The sequence below is a fragment of the Vicugna pacos genome, chromosome 10 (assembly GCF_048564905.1).
Source record: "Vicugna pacos chromosome 10, VicPac4, whole genome shotgun sequence".
In the NCBI taxonomy this organism is placed as follows: domain Eukaryota; kingdom Metazoa; phylum Chordata; class Mammalia; order Artiodactyla; family Camelidae; genus Vicugna; species Vicugna pacos.
Window position 1 is genome coordinate 29,604,562 of NC_132996.1, and position 15,662 is coordinate 29,620,223.

Consider the following 15,662-nt stretch of genomic DNA (forward strand, 5'->3'; position numbering starts at 1 on the left):
CTTTGGTTGCCAAAGAAAGAATTTGGAAATGGGACATGAAATTGCCTTTTTATTTCCTCCTGGCATGTTTCTGAGAAATACATAGACCTTATGGTAAAGGAATGTGGTTGCCTTGACTAGTGATAATGCTCTAAATTTGGGATCCTTGATCACATCAAACTCAGATGATGTCAAAGTGATTTAAGTTAATTAATATTAAAGAAATTAAAGTACAAGGAGAATTCTAAAGTATCCAGTGCCAGTGAAGGCAGTAAGTTAAAATAATTTCTCTAGTAATTTCACAAGGAAATGTGTAAAGATGGAGTTGTGAACGTTTTTCTATGGAAGAGTAGAAATAACCTCTTATTTTCATAGACTATCAGTGAATGTTGAATTTCTTTATAAGAACTATTACTTCTATTGAGGTAATTCTGTTTTTCACTTCCTGAAAGAGCCAGTTATCAATGAATGTATTAAATATCACAGTGCCTGAAGAGTAGTAAGCTATATGCAATATATGTAATAAACAATATCTTAGGTGAGATAATAGATGATTCAGTTCTTAAGAGTTATAATTAAACCAATCAAAATTGCCAAATTCAAAACCAGAGTTGGAAAGATTAACAATAGACCACACTTTTTAAGCAGTTCCTATACTAAAGAGGACTGTCATTACAATTGAAACTTCCACACTAATTAGAGAATTCTCATCATTCAGTGTCCACATGCCAACCCTTTTGCATGCTTAATCACTCATAGACGTTTTGAAGTCAATATTGTTGACAAACATAGGGAGTTTTATTCATTGAGGAAGCATCTATTTATAGTCATACCAAATGTATCTAATCTGTTTCATCAGGAAGAACTCTATAGCACAGTGAATAAAGGTACCACTCTAGAGAATCAGATTTGAGTAATAATATTGGCGTTATTGCTTATGATCTTTAAAGTAGATTTTATTTTTTAGAGCAGATATAACATTACAGCAAAATTGAGTGAAAGGTTCAGAGATTTTCCATATACTCCCTATTATATGATTTTGAGGAGGTAAATCACATAATGGAGTCTTATTTTTACCTAGTACATAATAATAGAATTGAACTATAGTCACTTCTAGCTCTTAGATTATAGACTCTAGGTCCCTCAACTCAATAAGTCCCTCTCATTGGCTACCCCATATCTAAAATTCTTTACTACCCACCATATTCTGGACAGAAACTAGTATTTCATATTCATGTTGTACTATATCCTTGTTCCAGATATTGAGGCAATAAATATTTGAGAATCATTATAGCCCTCTTTCCCTTGTATTCCCAAACTGTACTCTTCTGCCATAATCTGAAATGGTAAAGGAAGAATTTGGAGGAGGGCCATAAACAGAAACGGTGGCACTGATGGGGTTACAGGCACAATCCTGCATTTATCTTGGGGCCTCTTATCTCTAAGGACTGGAGGAAGACTTATTAATCATCTTTCTTGCCTTGAGAGTCAGAATGGTCTCTCACGACAAGAGGAACTATTCTACCAAGTAGGTGAGAACTGGGAAAAATAAAAGTGGGAGGTAATAGGAAAATACAGAGAAGGACTTGAGAGAGAAAAGAGAGGAGGGCAGATACACAAAGGAGGACCAGGAGACTGGATCAGGAAGGGGGAGGTTCTCTGTTCATCACAAGACATAATTGCACCAAATATCTATATTGTTCATACCCATGCTCAAAGCATTCAAACCAGAATCAGACTTTTCAGATAGGCTTACCTGATATGCCTTAGACTTTTATGGTCAGTGGTCTCCTCTCTGTCCGTGGGCATGACGATTGCTTACACAGGGTGAGGGACTATTCTCAGACATAACACAAGAGGAATTCCGCAATAAGATTTGGATTACACCAGATAACCTCCATGGTCCCTTCCATCCCAAGTATCAGTGACTTTTAACATGACATTAATTATTAATTACGGTCTAAACCCCACATTATTTAAGTCCTTCAGATTTTTCAGTTTATAAACTAACTCCACAGTCTCCATCTTCCTCCTCTGCAGAATGGTGGAAGCCATTACAAGATCATGTGTATGAGTTTGAAATTGTAGGATCAGGAACAATAGGAGTTGGATTGTTGAACTGAAACAGTGCTACAATAAAGGGGTTGTGAAATAACAGATGGACCAGATACTAGTGAATATCAGCAGTGTAATGAGTATTTATGTTGTGGTAACTTAAGAATGGTAATGTGACTGCTCTGATTCTTAGTTCACTAAAATTCCAAAGATCTCATTCCTTTTCTTGGTGAGACATCTCATTAAATCCTGGACTGTTTTTTCGTTTGTTTCCAAAATTAGCCCTGAATAAAATGGAAAATATGTATGTAGTGTCATCATAATGATCAGAGGAATTTTGGGGAAGAGAAAATAATTTAGAAGCAATTCATATCTCTGACTATACTGAATTTTTACTGGATGAAAAGGAGATGAAAGTGATATAATTCACTTTCTACTTTTCAGTCTACTTGGGTCACTTTTGTAAGATGGCCACTCATTGTCTTTTCCTCTATAGGAGGTTACTCCATAGTCTCCTCAGGTCTTCCTCCACCCTCCCCACAATTATTGTTGTTGTTATTGTTGTCACCATCATTGTTTTGTTATCATCATTGTTATCATGCAAAAAGCTCTGTGCTAAGTATTTTACACACAATATCTCCATTACCTTAGAACATCCTGTCAAATTGTCACTATCTGCAGTTTACAGAGGAGGCAACTTTGGTACCGAGAGAAAATAAAGTCATTTGGTCAAAATTAAAGTGAGCAAGCACTGAAACCAGAATATAGCTTAGGTTAATGTGATTGCAGAACCACAGAAATAGACTCTAAATAAGGGAGATGGTGGATAGCTGTCTCCTTAAAACCTAAGTAAAAAGTCACTGAGATGACCAAAGTTTCTTCAGACTGACCTTCAGATCAGATATCATCCAGTTTTCAATTAAACTTCATGTTTACTCCTTGGCAATGGGAGAGAGAGTTATAAAATCAGAAAAATGGTCTGAATTGACAAAACAGTGAGATAAAAAGAACTAAATTTCTAAATTTGAATTGTAGATAAGAAATTTGAAAAAAATCAACAAAAAGAAGGGATAATATTGGAAAATCTGGGCATTGAAGGTAATAATTAATGCAAGTATAGACAGGAAGGTGAAGTAGATAGATAGGAATTTTAGGAGGTAATAAGCCAGGCAGATTGAGGAAAATAGCAGGTCATAAGAAGTATTAGTTCATACAGTATTTAGGGAGAACTTAGTTTTAATATGAACAGTCAAAAATACTGAATTTACCTTTGTAATTTACTTATTTGATGTCTTTGTTATGGATCTTTCACTTCCTAGAAAATTATTTAACATCACAGGGAAATATCTTCTGTAGTCAGGGTTTACTTTCAAATGGAACTAGAGGGGATTGAGGGGGATTTGATGTCCCAAAGGCCAAAGTAGACTTTACAAGACAGCAAGATGCCAATTTATTAATTTACCATAGGAGGTAATCTGTCTCCTGGATTATAAATTCTCAAACCAGCATTTTGGGGAGCATGGATGCTTGGCCAATGATGGGCAAGTGGGATTTTGAGAGGTGGCTCACCTTTCTTACTTCAGAGATGTTTTTCTTGGCCACAGAAGAAGTACTGGAATCTAGTAGGAGAAAATATATTCACTCATTTGTCCAAGCAGAAAAGATTTAGAGTCAAAGTCAGATACCAGTAGGCTTTTTTTGAGCATTTTTTTGTTGTTATTTTGTTTTCTCTTGTCTTTGTTTTGAATCATGAATTTCTGCTCTCTTTCTACAACCCCTGTATAGCTATTGTTTTGTATTTCTTTTTTTGTAAAAAGAACCAGTCTCTGATTATTCAATTCTGAAACATAATAGGAAGAAGTTTCTGAACCTTAAAAATCAGAGTTAGAGTCGATTGTACTTTGCTTAAATTATATATTTATTATAATAAGAGTATTACATATAAAACTACATATTGTATAATAATAATTTTAAAAATTTACACATTCTTTTAAATGTCTTAATCTGTATTTAGCTATTGGGGATGCTAGTCCAAAACCAAATTCATGTTAGAGTTGACTATCTGTGGATACTAGCCCTGTGGCATCAGTTATATAGCCAGAAATATGTTACTAAGAACAAGAACCATGCTGACCAATACTTGCTTGAATTCTGTGAAGATGTCTTTCATGGTATTCTAGTATTGTTGAAAAAGCTATCAAGCTTAGACAGATAAAGATATTTTAAATAAATCACTGCAAGACTTTTTTTTTTTTAAAGAGAAAGAGCTAACATAAGACCAATAACTCTGGCCAAGGATGTTCCTAAGGAAAAATACAAAATTAAAAATGTAGTCTACAGTGAGTTTTCTGTGTGCTTTTCTGAGTAATGTCTTCAGAAGAAGATTGCGCATATTCAGAGAGCATGTTAATAGGTCTGCACCTGAGAAGTAGAAGGGAAGATCCTTGTGGTTATAAAAGTGGGTATTTTATTTAACCGACAACACTCAGCAATGAAATGAAGAAAAACAAAGCAAAAATGTAGGGATGGATCTAGGAGTGATTATAGGATGGACTGAAATTTTATTTTGTTTTGTTTTTGTGATACAGATGCTGATCTTCTCATTACCTCTCCTATTGGAATGTGATTGCAAAATTAGATTGTGATTTAACAGTAAGCCCCATGGCAACCATAAACTCCAACAATACTCTGTCCTCCACATTCTATCTCACAGGTATCCCTGGATATGAGGAATTTCACCCATGGATTTCCATCCCATTCTGTCTCCTCTACCTTGTTGGAATAATGGGTAACTGTACTATCCTACATGTTGTCCGGACAGACCCCAGGCTCCATGAGCCAATGTACTACTTCTTGGCCATGCTTTCCCTCACTGACATGGGCATGTCCTTGCCCACAGTGATATCACTCTTCAGGGTATTGTGGTCCATTTCCAGGGAAATCCAGTTCAATACGTGTGTGGTCCAAATGTTTTTCATTCATACCTTTTCCTTCACTGAATCATCTGTGCTCTTGGCGATGGCCCTTGACCGATATGTGGCCATCTGCCACCCTTTACGATATGCTACCATTCTCACCCCAATGCTTATCACTAAAATTGGAATTGCAGCCTTGCTTAGGAGTGCCTTTGCCATGATTCCCCTTCTGGCCCGGCTGGCCTTCTTTCCCTTCTGCCATTCCCACATCCTTTCTCATTCCTATTGTCTGCACCAGGACATGATCCGCCTTGCCTGTGCTGACACCAAGTTTAATGTTATATATGGGTTGGTTCTGATCACTGTGCTGTGGGGCATGGACTCTCTGGGTATTTTTGTGTCTTATATTTTCATCCTTCACTCAGTATTAAGAATTTCATCCCAGGAGGGGAGATTTAAGGCCCTTAACACATGTGCATCCCACATCTGTGCTGTACTTATTCTGTATGTGCCTATGATTGGGCTATCTATTGTCCATCGTTTTGCAAAACACTCGTCCCCGCTCATCCACATCTTCATGGCTCATATCTACTTGTTAGTTCCACCTGTGCTCAACCCAGTCATCTATAGTGTGAAGACCAAGCAGATCCGCCAAGGAGTTCTCTGCCTACTTCTCCCCAGAAAAATCAGTTCTACTTTGATGTAAGCATGTCCTCAAGACAATGATGATATCAATGTTAGGGATGTAAATACATAGTAATTTGACTGCTGTAGGTATGTTGGCCCAGAGTTGCCAACAAAAGATTACTTAAGGAGAAGAAAAAAAACCAAGAATGCATCATGAAAAGGTCCTAAAGAAGAGAGTTGGTGTCCACTGGGACTATACAGATTGACTTAACATGTGCTTCGTAAATCCCCTCTAAGTATGAATATGTTGGAGTGGGATGTGTTGGAAACTATTTCCATGTATTCTTTCCCATTTCTAATCCCAACTCTTATTCAAGGTCACTTATCCATGAAGTTTTCCTTGAGTATTCTAAACCCATATTTCTTTGCTTCTTGACATACTATATTTGTCAGGGAATCTTATATTATTTTTCTTGTTATACAAATGTGTTTATAAACCTGTTTATGCTGCCTTTCTTAAAGATGGAATAATCGTATCTTAATTATAAGAGCATATTAGGGCTCAGATCAGAAGTTATCAGTCTTCATGGTGCATCAATATCATTTTTTAAAATCTTACACACATGTTCTGTGCTTTCTTAATCTAGTTTCCTCTGGAATAGAAAGGGGCAAATTTCAATTTTTTTTAAATTTTAGGAAATAATTTTAATTTTAGAGAAAGTTGAAACTCAGTAAGTTTTGAAATACTGGACATAATTCCCTGTGAAGCCAGTGATTATAACCCATTAGGTTAAATGCATCTAATAATAATTTAAGATACAGTATTTAAACATAAAAAACGTAACTCGCTGAGGTATGTATAGCTACTTACAAGTCTATGGTTGCAGGAAACAGATAATACAGATCTCAGTTTTTATATTGAACTCTTCAATATACAAACTCTCTTTTTATACTACTCTGAAATTATCTAGCACATGACTGTGCATAGAGGTGTATGCAAACCTTGCAAATTTAATTGATTTTTCTTAGTTCACATGCCTATTCTTGTTCAAATACAAAAAAAATCATGTGGGGAAAAAAGACTTTAAGAATGCCTTTTAAGCTACAGTGATCAAAACAGCATGGTACTGGCACAAAAACAGACACATAGATCAGTGGAACAGAATAGAAAGCCCGGAAATAAACCCACACACTTATGATCAATTAATCTACGACAAAGAAGGTAAGAATATACAATGGGGAAATGACAGTCTCTTCAATAAGTGGTGCTGGGAAAATTGGGCATCTATATGTAAAAGAATAATATTAGACTGTCCCCTAACACCATATATAAAAATAAACTCAAAATGGATTAAAGACCTAAAGGTGAGACCGGATACTCTAAAGCTCCTAGAGGAAAACATAGGCAGAACACTTTCACATAAATTGCAACAATATTTTTTTTCAATCAGTGTTCTAGAGTAACGAAAATAAAAGCAAAAATAAGCAAATGGGACCTGATTAAACTTAAGAGCTTTTGCACAGCAAAGGAAACCATAAATAAAATGACAAGACAACCTATGAAATGGAAGAAAATATTGCAAATGATAAAACCAACAAGGGATTGAATTCTAAAATATACAAACATCTCGTACAACTTAATATAAAAGAAAGAAAAACAAACAACCCAATCAAAAAATGGGCAGAAGACCTAAACAGACATTTCTCCAAAGAAGAAATACAAATGGTCAACAGGCACATGAAAAGATGTTCAATATTGCTAATTATTACAGAAATGCAAATCAAAACTACAATGAGGTATCACCTCACATCAGTCAGAACGGCATCATTCAAAAGTCCACAAACAATAAATGTTGGAGAAAGTGTGGAGAAAAAGGAACCCTCCTACACTGTTGAGGGGAATATAAATTGGTCCTGCCACTATGGAGGACAGTATGGAGGTTCCCTAAAAAACTAAAAATAGACTTACCATTTGATCCAGCAATCCCACTCCTGGGCATATATCCAGAGAAAATTCTGATTCAAAAAGATACATGCACCTCAATATTCATAGCAACACTATTTACAGTAACCAAGACATGGATACAACCTAAATGTCCATCAACGGATGAATAAATAAAGATGTGGGGTGTGTGTGTGTGTGTGTGTGTGTGTGTGAGAATACATATATATATGAATACTTCTCAACTACTCAACTATAAAAAGAATAAAATAATGCTATTTGCAGCAGCATGAAGGGATCTAGAGATTACCATATTAAGTGAAGAAAATTAGAAAGACAGAGACATATGATATCATTTACATGTGGAATCTAAAAAAAAATGATACAAATAAACTTATTTACAAAACGGAAATAGACTCACAGACAGAAAAAACTATGGTTACCAAAGGGGAAAAGAGTTGGGAGGAGGGATAAATTAGGAGTTTGGGATTAACGTATATACATTATTATATGTAAAATAGATAAACAACAAGGATCTACTGTATAGCATAGGAAACTGTATTCAATATCTTATAATAACCTATAATGGAAAAAAATCAGAAAAATAATATATATATATGTGTAACTGAATCACCTTGCTTTACACCTGAAACTGACACAGCATTGTAAATCAACTATACTTCAATAAAAAATGAAAGTAAATGAAATATAAAAGAGTATATACAGCAGTAGAATCTTAAAAGCGTGACTATTAGTTGGACATAAAATAGGTATCCATTTAAAAAAAATGCTCTTTAACTCCCAATATTTATCTTGGTCTTAACAAAAAGTAGTATGTCTTCATACGTCTAATTCTTGCTACTGCAGGAACTGTGCTTCAAGCAGTTTACTGCCTGTGAGAATCAACACTATGCTTTGTTTAAAAGAGCCACTTAATTATTTAATGTATAAGTGATAAAGAAATGAATCAATTATTGGGTAAAGAATGACCAGCTCAGATTTGAAAAAAATCTTGGGGGGAAAGATTTGCCCTGCCAAGACAGTCCACATTTCATGTAGTAAAAGAGATCCTGCTAACTTAAAATTAGGATTTCAAAATTTAGGCATACGGAGTACATCTAGAATTTCCATGAACTATTGTCTGTTTCCTGGTTTTAATTCAGTTATGTTTGTTCCCATCCCTCTCTCCTACATCTTTATTCTATTTCTAATTACCCCTCTCCTGCAGCACATTTACCTTGACCAAAGAGATAGCAAGTAAAAATAAAGCAAATATATGAACATCAAACTTAGATAATATTTCACATAAATAAGTAAAATAAAATAAGTAACATAAAATTAATAGCAAAAAGTTAATTTTGAGGAGAATGTGAACATTACGATCAGCTGTACTTTGCACAAGTAACATTGAACTATTTATAATTATCCTTAATATAAGAACTTCAAGTATGAAATATATATTTTAATATATATATGCTGATCATACCTTTTCTAATGCTTGTGCTTCAAAAAATATAAAGTTTAATCAATTTTTTTGCTAACAGAACTATATTTAAACTATTGCGTCTTAGATTTTGCATTTCACATATCAGTAAAATTATTTGAAATGAATGTCTACAGAGATAACCCAATTTTGAGTTTACAAATTATCCTCTATACTAGCTCTTAAAATCTATTATTAGAGTTACTTTATATTCATAAAATACATTTTACCAAGACATTTAGAAAACAGATATTCTCAAAATTAAGATAATTCTTCCCAGTAAAGTAGGTTGGTGAAGAGGTGAGTGATTGAATATATAAATGAATGATTGAATAGATGGCAAGGTTATATCAAGAATTGAGAACAGAAGCATTGTCTTGTTTTTGGAAACTTACTGAAGACTGAAATCCAGTCCTCCAGCAAGTAGTTTATGCTCCTAAAACCAGAAGCCTTCTTGTTCGTGTCTAGAATTCAATAGTATGATTTAAGCATCTATCTCATTTGTATATGGATTTTATAAATTGAGACATGCTTACTCATATTACCTTGTCTGATAAAATCATGAGTATTTTTTGCCTTCTAAAAGCATTGTCTGCCTACCTGAAGAATCTGTAAGATATCCAAAAGCCCAAATAATAATTTATTTTTGTATTCTAGTCCCTCAATTAGGCAAAAATGCAATGCAGTTGTTTTCATGTCAAATGTTATCCTTTAGATTATACATTGATCATCTTTATATGCAGAAAACCCTTTGTGGCAAAACATGATAGCAAGAAGAAAACAAAAATAGAGAAGACTGCTATCTTCTTTACCATCTAAGTGTTTAGCATTTTCTACTATACAAAGCATCACTGCAAAATACTTCATTATCACACTTAGTCATTAAGTCATTTAATTGAATAAGTTAAAGAATTAAAACATAATTTCCTTTAAAAAAAAAAAGTACAGTATGGATAACCACCTGATTACACAGAGAATCCAGAAACAGCTATATGCATATATAAAGAGAATGATAACAATATAAGTATTTTCAAGACCCTCATTCAATTAATTCAGCCACTTGACCATGTATATATGTTTCTGTTATATTCATGATGCACTTTTTGACTGTCTGATGCCAAGAAAATATTTAAGCTCTCTAATAAATCAAAAGATGAGTATTTTCTAGTGGAGATAGGGATTACACTTCTGGAATCATAGCAGATAAGTTTATAGATGATAAAGTACGTTCCAGGCCTGTAGGACGCAATTAGCAAGAATGTTTGGTGTAGGAAGAGCTAAACTGGAAAATTGCATGTGCTTGTATAAATATACCAAATGAATCCAATGAACATAATCCTGACCTTTTACCATGATTTCCTTTTCTTCAGAATTGTCTGACACAATTTCATCCCTGTTAAATCAGAATAAGGGATATAACAGATTGATCCAAGTTAGCAGTCTGACCCATTATAGAGCAGTTATACTTCTTGTTCTACAATGACTGCAGCTGAGACAAGATAGTATCACCAAATCCGAGAAAAAGTTCATCCTTTCCTGCTATTGAGATCCTGTTGCAGCCTGGCCTTTGTCCTACCTGAGTTATAAATATTCAAATTATCCTTGACTGTCATGACATCACTTAGAATGTTTCCATGAAATTTCCTGCTTTTTGTTTACTTAATCTAACTAAAGTAAATTTCTATTATTTGTAACAAAAGAATCTTTATTACACTAAGGTATTAAAGGAGATAAGAAGAACACACCTGAGAGCTAATGAAAAGGTTTTTGAGATGAAAGGAAAATAAATATTTTAATTATAGGTCATATATAATACATAAAGATATACTGGGAGTTTGTTACATAAAATAATTAGCATTTATTTCTAACTAATTAAAATATTTATTTATTCATTCAAGAACTATGTCTTAATTATTTGTATATTCTGGGTCCTGTAGATGTCATGGTGTGGCTGGAATCGGAACTAATCCCTGACTCTTATCAGTTTTGTATTTTGTCCTGTCTATAGCAAATTGTCATAGAAGGGGCACTGTTTCTTACAGAAAGAATATATATATATTTTAAATGGAGGTACTGGGAATTGAATCCAGGACCTAGTGCATGCTAAGCATGCACTGTACCACACTGTACCACTAAGCTATACCCTACCCCTAAAAAGGATATTTAAATGCCCTACGCTGTTACAATGGTATATTCCTTAACATGTTCAAATAATCCTTGGTGGTACCAAAGCAGTTCCTTATTAGCTCCCTGTTTACCCCATATCAGTAAGATAACATTTGGAGGTACAGATTTTTAAAGCTCTATTCAGTGGTTAAGTGTTCTGGGAATATATCTGCTCAGATAGATTCCGACTTGACATTTAGGCCTGTGTCTCCATCCTGGACTCCCCTGTTCCTTGTTGCTTCATTACCCTCGGGTCACTTTGGTTGGCTACAGAGCCCTAGCACTCGCACCCTTATCTCTTTTGTCTTTACCCCATAAACAATGGGGTTCATGGTAGGTGGCACCAGTAAGTACAGGTTTGCCAGGAGAATCAGGGTATGCCTGGGCACATGGTTTCCAAAGCGATGGGTAAAGAAGGAAAAGAAGGCCAGAGTGTAGAATATCAAGATGACACATATATGAGCTCCACATGTTCCAAAGGCCTTCATTCGGGCCTCCCTAGAAGGTAATCGGAAGACTGTTCTCAAGATTAACCAGTAGGACAGGGAGATGAGGACGAAGTCCAGCCCAGTGGTGAGGAGAGCAGCAGTGAGCCCGTAAATGCTATTAGGGGCCTGCTGTTGCAGGCCAACTTGGCAATGCCCATGTTCTCACAGTAGGTGTGGCGGATGACATTGCTCCGGCAGAAGTGCAGTCGGAGAATGAGGAGGACACCTGGGATGACAACAACCACACTTCGAGCCACCAGAGCCAGGCCCACCTTGCTAATTAGAGAGCCTGTAAGGAGAGTTGCATAATGGAGGGGTGCACAGATAGCCACGTAGCGGTCAAAAGCCATGGCCAGTAGAACAGCAGATTCAGAGAGGAACAGAGCATGGACAAAAAACATCTGTGTGAGACAGGCAGGAAACGTTGATGGGGAAGGGCCCTGCCAGAAGATGAGAAGCATTTTGGGCACTGTGACAGTACAAAGGAGGACATCATTGAGTGCCAGCATGGCTAAGAAGAGATACATGGGTTCATGGAGGCTTCTGTCCCAAGCCACCACTGCCATAACCAGGCCATTGCCTGTCACAGCAAGAAGATACATGAAGCTGAACGGGATGGAGATCCAGATTTGGAAGTCTTCTAGCCCTGGTACACCAGTCAGCAAGAAGGCAATGAGGCGAGCGGATGTGGAGTTGGATGTGGTTACAGACAAGTGGCCAAGATCTGTTACATGAAAAAACAGAAGAGAGCTAGAGTAAATAACAGTCAAAAAAGAGCATTTATTCCTTCATCTTAGTAAAATCTTGACCTTTAATTCTGGCATGATTTTGGAGAATAAAGCAGTCTGAGAAAAGGAACTAAATTCTTGAATGATAATGGGAAAACCACTTCTTTCTTATGGGACATCTTTTCTTTCTGAAAAAAGTATTGTGAATCAAAAAGTAAGAATCTTATTTTTTGTAATGCTAAAATCGTTATAACTACATGCATACTTTTATGCATACAAAGCCTTTTGAACTTTTAACTGTTCTACTTACATAGTTTTTGCCTTTCTAAATTGATAATCAATTTTTAGATACCAAAAAGTAATTTTTCTTTCCTTTTTCTTTGTAACATTGAACAGACAATTAGAGTATTAATATTCTGTTCTTTTTCATTGAGTTATAGTCAGTTTACAATGTTGTGTCAATTTCTAATATTCCATCCTTCAATGGACAAATTGAATGAGAGAAGATAGATTGGATGGTAGATTGATATATGTAATGTGAGGTAGCCTGAAGACTTGAATTCTTGTTTCCCATCCTGAAGAGATGAGATATTTTCCCTTGGCCTAATTTTTCTGCAATAAAGGAATGAAGTTTCACTTCTGTGCCTCTCACTTGAACCCTTAAAGATAATGATTGAATTCATATGACATTATAATTGCTGTGCAAAGGTTGTAATATTATCCATATCATAATAAGCCTACGTCTCAAGGATAATGAATGGAGTCAAGGAAAACAAATAAAAATTTCAGAGTACAGAATATCCTCATTCAGAACAAGAAAGTCACTGGAAAAGCATCAAGGTCCAACATTATTCAATACCTATCATTTTAAAGAAACTTCCACAGAGTAGGATGACTGTAATTTTCATATTCACCAACAAGAGAATAAGATCAAATTTTAGCAAACTTCTCTTAATAGCAGGAGTTCTTACTTGTAATATATCAAAAATTATAAAATATGATAGATTTTCTTTAAAAATTCTCAAATATAAAATTATCCATTCTTCAGTCTTATAGAACATTAATGCAATAGTCAAGTTTGTAATCAAAAGCAGTACTCATGGCAAAGGTACCATATATGTATATGAGCACTTTTTGATGGCAACTCTTAGGGAGTTTCAAAGTTACGGATAATAAATACTATTTCATCTAAAAAGAAGAACGAAAATCTGGAATCTGCCAAGGCATTGCTTTTCATATGAGGCTGTCACACTATCAAGCAGATGGAAAACTACCCTGCATTTCAAGATACCTAGCAATCATCCCTTGAGTTAAGTGAAATCCTTTTCTCATACCCAACCTTTATCAAGGAAGTAGGAACCATTATCACTTATCAACACATACTTATCATCCTCTCTCTCTCTCCCTCTTCCCCTTGAATGAAATTCAGGTGGGGAAGAAAAGACCAAAGTTCTCACCAGTTAGCCTAACTATATAAATAAGTCATGACAACCACCAAGATGAAACATTTGAGCTTTTAGAAATTAAATGGGGGAAGTCACAAGAACTTCCTGACATTTCAAGTAAAGAATGTTGTGAAATATTTAATAATATTTAAAATAAAATAATTTTAAAATGTTGTATATCTCCTCAAATCCCTGCAAAATGAAGGATCAGTAGGATAGGAATAATGAAGACAAAAGAAAACAAATTAGTGAAATTATTGAAAACTGTGCCAAAATTTCCTAATAAAGTAAGCCATGTCACCTGTCAAAAAAATTTCTCATCAAGAAGTAAACACATAGAATAGGTAAAGTGGCTTTTAATGAAAACTCTAAGAGAGACTTGTTGAATGGTTATTTCATTAAGCTGTGGAGGAGAACCACAGAGTTATTAACCTCGCAATACTGAAGCTTTGCTTTATTTATCACAGTGGTGGTGGTGGTGCCGAGCTTTGCAGTATAACAACCACACAGAAAATGTCAGCATGTTTCCTTAGAAGGCGTATCAGATATCAGCACAGGAATGGGCAATAGAACAATAAAGGTGAAAATGATATTTGCAAATATTTATCAATCCTTATAATGTACGAAATATCTTCTTAAAAACTATTCTAACCACTTTACATTGATTAATCAATTTAACGGTCACAACTATTGTTAATATCCCAGTTTTACACAGAAAGGAACTCAGGCACTTTAAGGACTTTCGCAAGGTCACATTGCTAATGGGTAGATAAAGACTGGTTTAAAATGCAATGATCTTAATTGGAGAACCCAATTTAACCACTAAACTGTTCTAATTTACCTTTTAGGTGCATAATTTTTCTAAACCATTTGGAACATAAAAAGACAGATCTTAAATTTCCTCTCAGTCCTTCCAACAGTGATATTCCTAGGTCTGGATGAAAAAAGTCATGTCTAGCTTATACGGATTTAGGAATATATATACTTATAGATGCATCTGTATTGTACATAGATGTCTATAAAAACAGCCCAGGGACTAACCTCTGGGCTGAGAAGTCTTTTGGGTATTTTACACACTGAGTGACTGCTTTTACCTTGAGACCCACAATCAGTATTTGGATTAGTTGACCAAATTTATCTTTCATACTTGTGAAGTTATGTTTTCCAGTTTTAAACTGCATTTGATAATTTTCCCTCCAAGACCAGTTTCTGAACAACAATTCTGCACTTTTTTTTTTGCCAGCTCCCTGTGAATCCTTAAAGAATACTATAAAACATAAGGAGTTTTCCTATTACGTGACTTTTCTGCAACATGAACATCTTTTATGACAAAGCCAAACTATTAGGCTATTGTGGTACAATCAGTGTGTCCTTTATTTGGATATTTTAAAGTTTTACTAAAAGTAAAGTGTGAAAGTACTTGAATAACTCCAACTTTTCTAATGAAGCTTTTACAAAATTAACATACATAACTTATAGAACAGTTTTGGTTTTACAGAAAAGTTAAGCAGGAAATACAGAGTTCATGTGTATCCCTTTAACCCCACCCATCCAGTTTTGTCTATTAACATTTTACATTAGTGTAATACATTCATTACAACTAATGATCCAATATTGACACATTATTAGCTTATATCCATAGTTTACATTAGGTTTCACTGTTTCTGTTGTACATTCAGTGAGTTTTGACAAACCTATAATGACATGTATCTATCATTACAGTATCATATATAATAGTTACACTGCCCTACAGGGAAGAATTTTTAAATTCTAATAGAGTCTAACTTACCACTTTTCTATCATGGATCATATTTCTGTTGTCATATCTAAAAAC

The 15,662-nt window shown here is 34.8% G+C and overlaps 1 protein-coding gene and 1 pseudogene across 5 annotated transcripts in view; one reads left to right on the forward strand and one right to left on the reverse strand.

Moving 5' to 3' along the window:
- LOC102530707 (olfactory receptor 51M1-like) overlaps positions 1–15,662 on the forward strand; it is a 259,108-nt gene that overhangs the window by 19,261 nt on the left and 224,185 nt on the right. The gene's annotated exons all lie outside the window — the stretch shown is intronic.
- On the reverse strand, positions 11,422–13,746 carry LOC102529132 (olfactory receptor 52Z1P-like; annotated as a pseudogene).